This window comes from Aotus nancymaae, unplaced genomic scaffold (assembly GCF_030222135.1).
Source record: "Aotus nancymaae isolate 86718 unplaced genomic scaffold, 86718_ANA_hifiasm-v0.15.2.pri h1tg000059l, whole genome shotgun sequence".
In the NCBI taxonomy this organism is placed as follows: Eukaryota; Metazoa; Chordata; class Mammalia; order Primates; family Aotidae; genus Aotus; species Aotus nancymaae.
Genome location: NW_026988473.1, coordinates 52140182 through 52151724, shown reverse-complemented (window position 1 = coordinate 52151724; position 11543 = coordinate 52140182). Strand labels below are relative to the sequence as shown.

The 11543-nt window shown below is 41.4% G+C and overlaps 1 long non-coding RNA gene across 2 annotated transcripts in view; it reads left to right on the top strand.

The window, feature by feature from the left end:
* Nucleotides 1-11543, top strand: part of LOC105720097 (uncharacterized) — a 137228-nt gene continuing 125685 nt past the window's right edge. For both annotated transcript variants that reach the window (XR_010338414.1, XR_010338413.1), the window contains exon 1: nucleotides 1-114. This is a non-coding gene — a long non-coding RNA (uncharacterized LOC105720097). The remainder of the gene's footprint in view (nucleotides 115-11543) is intronic.

Below are 11543 nucleotides of genomic sequence, written 5' to 3'. Positions count from 1 at the left end.
TTTTCAGAGACCAAGTCTCACTCTGTTGCCCAGGCTGAAGTACAATGGCATGATCATAGATCACTGCAACCTTGAACTCCCCAGCTCAAGCCAACCTCCAGCCTCAGCCTCTGAGTAAGTAGCAAGGACTATCGCCACCATGCCTGGCTAATTTTTGTATTTTTTGTAGAGATAAGGGTCTCACTTTGCTGCCCAGGGTAGAGAGCAATGGCTATTCACAAGTATAATCATTTCACAGTACAGCCTGGAACTCCTAGCCTCAAGGGATCGTTCCTCCTTGGCTTCCCAAAGTGCTGAGATTTTAGGTGTGAGCCACCACACCCAGTCCTATTCATAGCTTTTACTTTAGTTTGTAATTGTACATTTGAACAGTGTATTATTAAATGATTGACTTTCACACTAGTCTGGAAGTTTCTTTATGGCAGAAACCTTGTTTTCCTAGGGTTTAGCACACTGACTGTCGCATAGACAACAATCAATAAATATTTAATGAACAAATGAATGAATTCATCTCTGCCCTGTAGCATCTAGCACACATGATAGATGCTTCATAAATACTTCTTCACCTAGGAGAGGAACAATCTTTTCTATCAGCACTCTGTCCCCCTTCCTTGCTTAATTTGTCACCATAAGACATAGCACCAGATGATATACTTTTTAACCTATACTACATATTTTACCTATTTGTTACATAGAATGTAAGTGTATTAGTTCGTTCTAATGCTGCTATAAGGACATACCCAAGACTGGCTAATTTATAAAGGAAAAAGGTTTAATTGACTCACATTTCAGCTTGGCTGGGGAGGTCTCAGGAAACTTAGAATCATGGCGAAGGGGGGAAGCAAATACATCGTTCTTCACATGGCAGGAGGAAGGAGAAGTGCCAAGCAAAAGGGGATAAGCCCCTTATAAAACCATCAGATCTGATCTTGTAAGAATTCGCTCACCATCACAAGAACAGCCTGAGGGTAACTGCCCGCATGAGTCATGATTCAGTCACCTCCCACCTCCTTCAACAATACATGGAGATTATGGGAACTACAATTCAAGTTGAGATTTGGATGGGGATGCAGCCAAACCATATCAGTAAGCTTCATGAGGATGGGAGTTGCTTTAACTACTGCTTTATCCCTAGAACAGTGCCTGGCAATTGGTAGATACTCAATAAATACTTATTGCATGAATGAATGAATGAATGAATGAACTTCATTTTCTCCCTTTGACTCTATCAAAAGCCTTTACTTGTGGCTTTGAAATCCAGAGGCACCTCACCTTCTCCTGTGGTTTTCTTAGTAGTTTGCTTCTACCCTCCATTCTTCTCTCTCATTTTCTCTGCCTGTTCCCTCTGTGTTATTAAAGAGGAAGATAGCAAGCACATTCTCTTTCTTTGTTCTTGGAGCAGGATAAAAGGTGTCTTTCTGGGCTCCCAGTAATTTTGAAAGGGCGATGATTCCCCTCTCTTCTCCTAACTCCTAAGCACTCTATATGTATCCCTCACGTGTTCATGTGTTGCCTGGATTTTGGCTCATTTTCTACTAATCCCCTGAAATAAAGTGTGAGCACATGTCTCATGTCTCTAAATCCCCAGCTTGATAATAGGGTCTGGCAAGGGTAGGCTCTCAGCAAGCATTTGCTGGAAAAGAGAAAAAAAAGATGAACTTTTGTTGTCACTGTTTGAACATCTGTGAAGCTCCACCCCACAAGATTCAACTCTTCCTGTGCAGGAATGAGGCCTCCTTCATTGCTGAGTATCCTCTGGGGGAACTAATGTCCTGTCCAAGTCATTGGTCAATGAGTGTTTGCCAGATGGAAAAATGCTCCACATCACTAATCATCAGAGGAATGCAAATAAAAACCACAATGAGATACCATCTTGCACCAATCAGAATGGCTATTACTAAAAAGTAAAAAAAAAAAAAAAATGTTGGTGAGTCTGTGGAGAAAAGAGAACACTTATACATTGCTGGTGGAAATGTAAATTAGCTCAGCCACTGTGGAAAGCAGTTTGGAGATTTCTCAAAGAACTGAAAACAGAACTACAATTTGACCCAGCAATCCCATTACTGGATATGTCCCCAAAGGCAAATAAATAATTCTGCCAAAAAGACACATGCACTCATATGTTCATCAAAGCACTGTTCAGAATAGCAAAGACATGGAATCAACTTAGGTGCCCATCAATAGTGGAATACTATGCAGACATAAACCAAAATCATGTTTTTGAAGCAACATGGGTGCAGCTGGAGGCCATTATCCTAAGTGAATTAACACAGAAACAAAAAAAAATAATACCACAGTTCTTACGAGTGGGAACTAAGCATTGAGTACACATGGACATAAAGATGGGAGTAGTAGCCTCTGGGGACTATTAGAAGGGGGAGGAAAGGAGGGAGGCATGGGCTGAAAAACTACCTATTGGCTAATATTCTCATTACCTGGGTCACGCAATCCATTTGTACCCCAAACCTCAGCACCATGCAATAATACACATATAACCTGTGCATGCACCCTCTGAATCTAAAATAAAAGGCAAAATTTTTTTAATGAATGTTTGCTCTCAAAACAATTTCCAGGCAGTTGTGAATTTTTCATTAAGTGTTTACCTTGAAAATGATTTATTTCCATTTTACCCTCTAGATAAATGACCGCTTATTAGGTCCTAGCTGTTAAGCCTAAATTGGGGTAGACTGAATACTGGCACCCCAGATATGCCCACAACCTATGAATGCTACCTTTTATGTCAAAAGGGACTTTGTAGCTGTGCATGATATTGTGAAATACATATTTGGTCTTCCTCCCAGTTTCCTGGCATATAACAACTAAAATCCTTGGAATCTCCCAAGTGATATGAATCTTTTTGTATGATAATGACTTGACTGATGGTTGGGGACTCCTGAATAGCCTCCCAGTGGGTGCTGATTGCCAAAGGAACCAACCCCATGTTTAGAGGGTGATATGGTTTGGCTCTGTATCCCACTTAAATCTCATCTTGAATTATAATCCCCATGTGTAGAGGGAGAAAGGGAGGTCGGTGATTGGATCAGGAGAGCAGTTTCCTCATGCTATTCTCATTGATAGTGAGTAAGTTGTCACCAGATCTGATGGTTTCATAGGTGTTTGAAAGTTCCTCCCTCCTTCTCTCTCTCCTGCTGCCTTGTGAAGAAGGTGCTTGGTTCCCCTTCACCCTCTGCCATGATTGTAAGTTTCCTGAGGCCTCCCCAGCCATGCAAAACTGTGAGTCAATTACACCTCTTTCCTTTATAAATTATTCAGTCTCAGGGAAGTTCTTTATAGCAGTGTGAAAATGGACCAATACAGAAGTTTGGAACCTTCAGCATTCCACCCACCAACCTCTGGGGAGGGGAGAGGGACTGAAAGTTTAATTGCTCAACAGTGGTCAATAATTTAATCAATTATCCCTACCTAATAAAGCTTCCTTACATATGTCAAAGGGCTGAGTTCAGAGAGCTAGCTTCTGGATAGCTGAGCATGTGGAGGTTCCTAGAGCAGTGTGCCAGGAGAAGGCATGGGAGCTCCATGCCCTGTGGGTAACCCCCCATCTGGGCACTGAGGAAGGAGAGCTAAGCAGATCCCTGGCATAATTAGTGCCCAAAGAATATCTTAGTTTATACTGTTACAACTCAGTTATTTCCTTTATATAATCCTTTATATATAATCATGTATTAATTTATAGTCGGAACAATTAATGCCTGAAGAATATCTTACTAGTCAGTTATTTCCCTATATATGTATAATTATATCTTAGTTCATAGAGAAATGCCTAGAGCAGATACATTACAGAGCATGATTAAGGAATAAGCAGCTATACATATATAATCATATCTTGCTTATAGTCGGAGGAATGTCTAGAGCAGACATGGTGCAGAGCATGATTTAAGGGAAAAAATAGTTATACCTGGACAAGAATTTGTGGCCCAGGCAGTAGTGCCCCTGTCTGAAAGGGCATGTGCTACATGGCAGGCCAGCCCAGGCAGCAGCGTTCGGTATCGTAAAGATACCCAGTGTATGGCAGACTTGGAGCAAGAGTCACACCTCCTGAAAGGGAATTGTAGTACCTTGCATCCAGTTCTTGTGGAAAGCTGGCCTTCAGGTTGGCAAGCCGGCAAGCATCCAAGAGCTTAAAACCCCTCCGATATAATTGCACCTAGGTGGCTGTATACCTTGTCAGCCCTGTTGCTATGTACTGACTCAAAGCATCCTCCTGCAGAAATACCCTGTCAGCTCTTTAGCTACTGTGTTCAAAGCATCTTCCTATAGAATTCCTTAGAAGTAGCCTGCCCCTAGATAAGAGATGTTGCAAACTGCACCCCTTGCTGCACACGGCCCACCTCCTTGCCTTGGTGACCTAATGGGGGTGGACCCTTTGCTTATTGCACACGTGATTGTCTTGACCCTATCACTGCTCTTAGATGACCTCACTCACTACCCTGCCTCCTAACCTATACCCAATAAATACAGACACTTTTGGACATTCGAGGCTTCGCCTGTCTCTGCTTATAAGTGGTGTCGGCCCCCCGAGCCCAGCTGTGCTTTCTTTGTCCTTCTGTGTCTTGTCTCTTTATTTCTTGGATCCAGCGCTTCAGCATAGTGATAGGGGACACCCCACGACCCCGTCAGGCTGGACCCTACATACAATGCCCCTTCCCACATGCCTTGCCCTGAGCATCTCTTCCATCTGGCTGTTCATCTGTACCCTTCGGAATATCCTTTATTATAAACTGATCAACATAAATAGTATGATTTCCTGAGTTCTATGAGCCACTCCAGCAAATTAATCTAATCTGAGGAGGGAATCGTGGGAACCCCACTTCGTAGCCAGTCAGTCAGAAATTCTGGAGGCCCAGTCTTGAGACTGGCATCTGAGGTGAGTGGCAGTCTTAGGGACTGCACCCACAATCTGTGGGCTCTTAGGCTACCTCTAGGTAGATGATGTCAGCAATAAATTGAATTAAAAGACAGCCAGCTGGTGTCTGCTGGAGAACAGCTCATGTGGTATGTGGGGAAAAATTTCCACAAATATAGGGTTACAGGAGTGTTGATAATTGAGAGAAAGAACCGGAAAAAAACACTTTGTTTTTTTCTGACTCTCAAAATGTGATTAATTTAAAGATCTTGAGACAGAGACTCTGCTTAATTATCCGGGTGGGCCTGATGGGATCACAAGGGTCTTTGTAAGAGAGATTCAGGAGAAAGTCAGAGGAAAAGGCAGTGCCATAACAGAAGCAGTGAGTGACTGGCATACTGAACTTGGAAGATGGAGAAAGGGGCCACATGCCAAGGGATACAGGCAACCACTAGAGGCTGAAAGGCAAGGAAATGGATTGTCCCCTCAGAGCCTTTGCAAAGAATCAGCCCTGTTGATGCATTGACTTTAGCCCTGTGAAGCTGATTTCATACTTCTCACTTCCAGAATTATAAGAGAATAGATTTGTGTTGTTTTAAGCCACTAAATTTATAGTAATTTGTTAAGCCACAATAGGAAACTAGTACAGTAAATGAATGATTGCTTGTGTCTCATAGGGTTTATTTATTTATACTTGAATTTACTCCATTAAGAAAATCTTCTGAGACTTGGATCAGAAATCCCCCAAGGGAGGAGACCCCTGTCCTGATGCTCTCGTTGCTTTGATTGTGGGCCTCTTTTCCAATGTGCCCTCTGCTACCCAGTCACATCTTCAGCTCATTGTTTCTGCCACAGCATGTAAGCAGCCCACCCACTCCATCTCTTCCTCTTCACCCTGGCGCTGGCCCATCCTTTGTGCATTTTGCTAAAATGTCATCCTGAACAAAGAGGCTCAGCGGACAAGTACAGTTAACTGGGGTGAGCTTCATGAGGGACCACTGATAGGGCACCCAGCCCTCTCAAACACTCAATGCTGACCAATGCAGAATATTTCTTAAATCAGAGTTTCATTAGCTTCCCTTTTCAAGGATTTTCAACTAAAGCATGTTAATGCTACCTGTTCAGAATTTCCTAAGGAGCACTACAGACAGGCATTAAGCAATGGCAATAATTTGCTTTCTGGAATATCTTCAACCGTGACTTATGCAACAGAAATGTGCCCATGAAAAACTTGTGCACTTCTGACAATGTGGGGCTAACATGGGCATGATAGGGTAAGACTGCATAAAGGCAAGAGTCTTGAGACACCTGGAGTGGTCAGAGTTTGCTAGAAATGGTGTAGTTGGGAAGAGTCAACAGAACCACTTGCAGGGTCCTATTCCTGTAGAACCTCCCACACTCAGGGGAATCCTTCCTGAGCAGCTATGTGTGCAGAGCTGTGCTGATGATGCTAGTCAATACTTCACCAACATTTACAGCAGTTGCTTCATCTTTACAAACAGCATCTGTGGTGGCAGGAGCTGGGTTAGAGCCTCGAGAAGGTATTGCTTGTGAGTTCACAGCTTGGGCTGTGGAAACAACCAGGAGTAAGTGAGGCAGTTTCCAGGGGAGAATTCCACCTGCATGGGTAAGTCTGGGGCTAGGAGCTTCCAATTTGTAGTAGGAGAAAAGCTGGCTTCCAGGACAGGGAGAAGGAGAAAATGTCCAAAAAAAGAGAAATGAAGGGAAGCATTCCAGATTCCTACTTAAGCATGACCAGGACTTTGGTTTTTCACAAATTTGCCCCAGCCTCTGCTTCCTTTTCTTTTATGGGGACAAAAGCAGGAGCTTTTCAGAAAACAGTTTTGTTTGTGATGACAATTTCTGTTTTAAAAAGCAAAAACAGGTGAAAATAGAGCAAAGTGGGTTAAAGTCTGCATTCTGAGGGTTATTCTAAAACCTTCATTTTCATAGAGCTGTATAGTTTTTAAAGCATTACTCACAATGAAACATCTTTCTGAAATTATTATAATCATTTTACAACCAATTTAGTTTGGAGAAAAAAATCTCAGAAAGATTCTCTGCCTTCTCCAAGATCACATTGTTCGACAGTAGCAAAGCTGGGATACAAGCCCACGTTCCTAAATCCAGCATAGTATTCTTCCCCTACACCACAGCAACTGTGGGCCAGCAAAAGCATAAAAAACACCTTTCTTTTAATGCCATGCAAATTTAAATTTCTGACTTTTAATTGAAAGAAGCTCCCTATTTTCAGCTGGCAAAGCTGAGGCCTGGAAATGTTAGGTGATGATTTTGGAGGAAGGGCTATGACTGGGTCATTGGTCTTGAGGTGTCAGCTTTGCACAGCCTGCAGTTTGATTAAGAGCCAGTGGAAGAAAATTGAGAAAGTATAGAGATGTAGAAAACATACATTTGTCCTCTGCATTTCCCCCAGTTACCACCTGATTAAATGCTCCTTTTGTGTCCTAGCTCTCTTTTCCTCTCAATGCTCAAGAACACTGCCCAGCAGTTTTTTTCTCTTTGTCCCTTATGATCAGTTACTTCTCTCCATTTGATAATTCCTATTAATTACAGACATATGTGCTGTAATTTCTGCCATGTTTTAAATGACGAAATACCTTCTCTTGACTTCCCTATCCCCATCTAGGTGCTAACACAGTTCTACATTACTAGTTATGACAAGATTCCCTGAAAGAATTGTCTATACTTGCTATCTCTAATTTTTCCTATCACATTCTCTCTAAAGTCTATTCCAAAAAAGCTTTCACTCTCACCACTCCTTTGAAACCACCTTTGTTGCAATCACTAATATCCTCACATTGCTAAATTTAATGTAATGGTCAATTCTCAGTCAATTCTCCTCATTTCCAACTCCTGGAAATGCTGGAGTGTCCCAGAGCTCAAATCTCAGACAGCTCCTTTGGTGATCTTGTCCTGCATCCTGGGTTTAAATATCAACAATATAGTGATAGTTTTGATATCCAGGCTGGGTCAGTCCTTTGAACTCCATATTCATGTATCCAACTGCCCACTTGACATAGCAGAATCAATACTAACTCCTGGTCTCCACCACCCCTTGCCCCGACCCCAAATTCTGATACCTTGGTCTATATCATCTTCCAGTTGCTCAGGCCAAAACCCCCAGGGTCACGACGTCCCTCTTTCATACCTCATATCCAATATATCAGGGAATCCTGTTGGTTTTTTCTTGAAAATATGTCCAGAATCTGACTTACCACATCCACTGCTAGCATTCAGATCTCAATATCTTACCTTGATTATTTCAGTAGTCTTCTAACTGATCTCTCTGCTTCCTCCCTTTCCCTCTCCTGCAGCCTAATTTCAATACAATCGCAAGAGTGATCTTGTTGAAATGATTTTAGGTCCTGTTACTCCATTTGATGACATTCCATTCCACTTAGAGTAAAAGCCAATGTTTTTACCTTAGCCCATAAGGTCCGACACAAGCTGCCCTCCCTCCTACCTTCTCTGATATCCCTATGCTTATGCCTCTCCAGACATAGTTAACCTCCTGGTTAGTTTTTGGACATATCAGGCATGCTCCCACTTCAGGCTTTTACACTTGCCTGTCATTCCTTGTGCCTGGAATTCTCTAACCCCTATTATCTGCCTAGCCTTTGCCTTCAACTCCTTGAGGTCTTTTCTCACATGTCTCTTTATCAGCTCTTCTCTGACCATACTTTTTTTTTTTTTTTACAATTGCAATACGCTGTTCACCAGCATTCACTATCCCCTATTCCTGCTTTATTTTTATCGTATCATTTATTGCCAACTCAGTATCATTTATTACCAAATATATATATTACCAATATATATATTTACCAATTGACTATCAAAAAAGTTTGTCAGCAGAAGTTTGGAGGAGTGGAGGTATGTATCTCATGCCACATGTATTCTATTCGCTGGAAAGGAATGGCCCTTCTCACACATTCACACAATAGACTTTGTGTTTGCATAGCCTCTTGTTGAGTTGGAAACTCATTTCTTGTGAGCCTTGTCCCTGTGAGCATCTTGACACACTTGAGTTTCTGGGCCAACAGAGCTGAGGACCTGGACCCTGAAGGGCACCTTGGACACTCTGCCTGGGAAGCCAGCTGCCTGTCCTGAAACATATATATATATATATATATATATATATGTATGTATGTATGTATATAAAATAACAAGATCAGTCTTGCTATTGGATTGAAATATATATATATTTAGCTCTTAAATCCAGCTTCAATAAGGTATATAAGAACACATTTATTTTTTGTTCTTTTTTGTCTTGTCCCTAGGATCTTTTTTTTTTTCATTGTATTTGGGCTCTGGGGTACGTGTGCACATCCTGTATCCTGCAGGATTGTTGCATAGGTACATACCTGCCATGGTGGTTTACTGTCTCCATCCCCCCTACACCCCTGTCGCCTACATCAGGCATTTCTCCTGGTGTTGTCTCTCCCCATCCTCCCCACCCTCCCCCATAGTCCCCCCCCTCCAACCCCCCCAACTAGCCCTGTGAGTGTTGTTCCCTTCCCTGTGCCCAAGTGTTCTTATTGTTCATCACCCACCTATGAGTGAAAACATGCCATGTTGGTTTGCTGTTCTTGTGTCAGTTTGCTGAGAATGATGGTTTCTAGGTTCATCCATGTCTCTACCAAGGACACGAACTCATCGTTTTTTATGGCTGCATAGTATTCCATGGTGTATATGTGCCACATTTTCCTTGTCCAGTCTATCATCTATGGGCATTTGGGTTGGTTCCAGGTCTTTGCTATCAAAAACAGCGCCACAATGAACATAACGTGTGAATATGTCTTTATGATAGAATGATTTATAATCCTTTCGGTATATACCCAGTAATGGGATTGCTGGGTCAAATGGAATTTCTATTTCTAGGTCCTTGAGGAATTGCCACACTGTCTTCCATGATGGTTGAACTAATTTACACTTCCACCAATGGTGTAAAAGTGTTCCTTTTTCTCCACATCCTCTCCAGCATCTGTTGTCTCCAGATTTTTTTAATGATCACCATTCTAACTGGCATGAGATGGTATCTCAGTGTGGTTTTGATTTGCATTTCTCTAATGACCAATGATGATAAGCATTTTTTCATAGGTTTGTTGGCTGAATATTTGTCTTCTTTTGAAAAGTGTCTGTTCATATCTTTCGCCCACTTTTGAATGGGTTTGTTTGTTTTTTTCTTGTAAATCTGCTTCAGTTTTTTGTAGATTCTGGATATTAGCCTTTTGATGTGTAGATTATGAAATTTTTTTCCCCATTCTGTTGGTTGCCTGTTCACTCTAATAATTGTTTCTTTTGCTGTGTAGACGCTCTTAAGTTTAATTAGGTCCCATTTGTCTATTTTGGCTCTTGTTGCCATTGCTTTTGGTGTTTTAGTCGTGAAGTCCTTGCCTGTGCCTATGTCCTGAATGGTGTTTCCTAGATTTCTTCTAGGATTTTTATGGTGTTAGTTCTTATGTTTAAATCTTTAATCCATCTGGCGTTAATTTTTGTATAACTTATAAGGAAGGGGTCCAGTTTCAGCTTCCTGCATATGGCTAGCCAGTTTCCCAACGCCATTTATTAAACAGGGAATCCTTTATTGCTTGTTTTAGTCTGGTTTGTCAAAGATCAGATGGTTGTAGATGTGTAGCGTTGCTTCCGAGGCCTCTGTTCTGTTTCGTTGGTCTATATCTCTGTTTTGGTACTAGTACCATGCTGTTTTGATTACTGTAGCCTTGTAGTGTAGTTTGAAGTCAGGTAGCATGATGCCTCCAGCTTTGTTCTTTTTGCTTAGGATTGTCTTGGCTATGCGGGTTCTCTTTTGTTTCCATATGAAGTTTAAAGTGGTTTTTTCCAGTTCTGTGAAGAAGGTTAATGGTAGTTTGATGGAGATACCATTCAATCTATAAATTACTTTGGGCAGTATGGCCATTTTCACAATATTGCCTCCTAACCATGAGCATGGAATGTTTTTCCATCTGTTTGTCTCCTCTCCTATTTCCTTGATCAGTGGTTTGTAGTTCTTCTTGAAGACATCTGTTACATCCTTTGTTAGTTGTATTCCTAGGTATTTTATTCTCTTTGTAGCAATTGTAAGTGGGAACTCACTCATGATTTAGCTCTGTGTTTGTCTGTTATTGGTGTATAGGAATGCTTGTGATTTCTGCACATTGATTTTGTATCCTGAGACTTTGCCAAAGTTGCTTATCAGCTTAAGGAGGTTTTGGGCTGAGACAATAGGTCTTCTAAATATATGATCATGTCGTCTGCAAATAGAGACAGTTTGACTTCTTCTTTTCCTAATTGAATGCCCTTTATTTCTTTTTCTTGCCTGATTGCTCTGGCTAGAACTTCCAATACTATATTGAATAGGAGTGGTGAGATGGGGCATCCTTCTCTAGTGCCAGTTTTTAAAGGGAATCCTTCTAATTTTTGCCCATTCAGTATGATACTGGCCATGGGTTTGTCATAAATAGCTTTTATTATTTTGAGATACATTCCATCGATACCTAGTTTATTGAGAGTTTTTAGCATAAAGTGCTGTTGAATTTTGTCAAAGGCCTTCTCTGCATCTATTGAAATAATCATGTGGTTTTTGTCTTTGGTTCTGTTTATGTGGTGAATTACATTTATAGATTTGTGTATGTTGAACCAGCCTTGCATCCCTGGGATG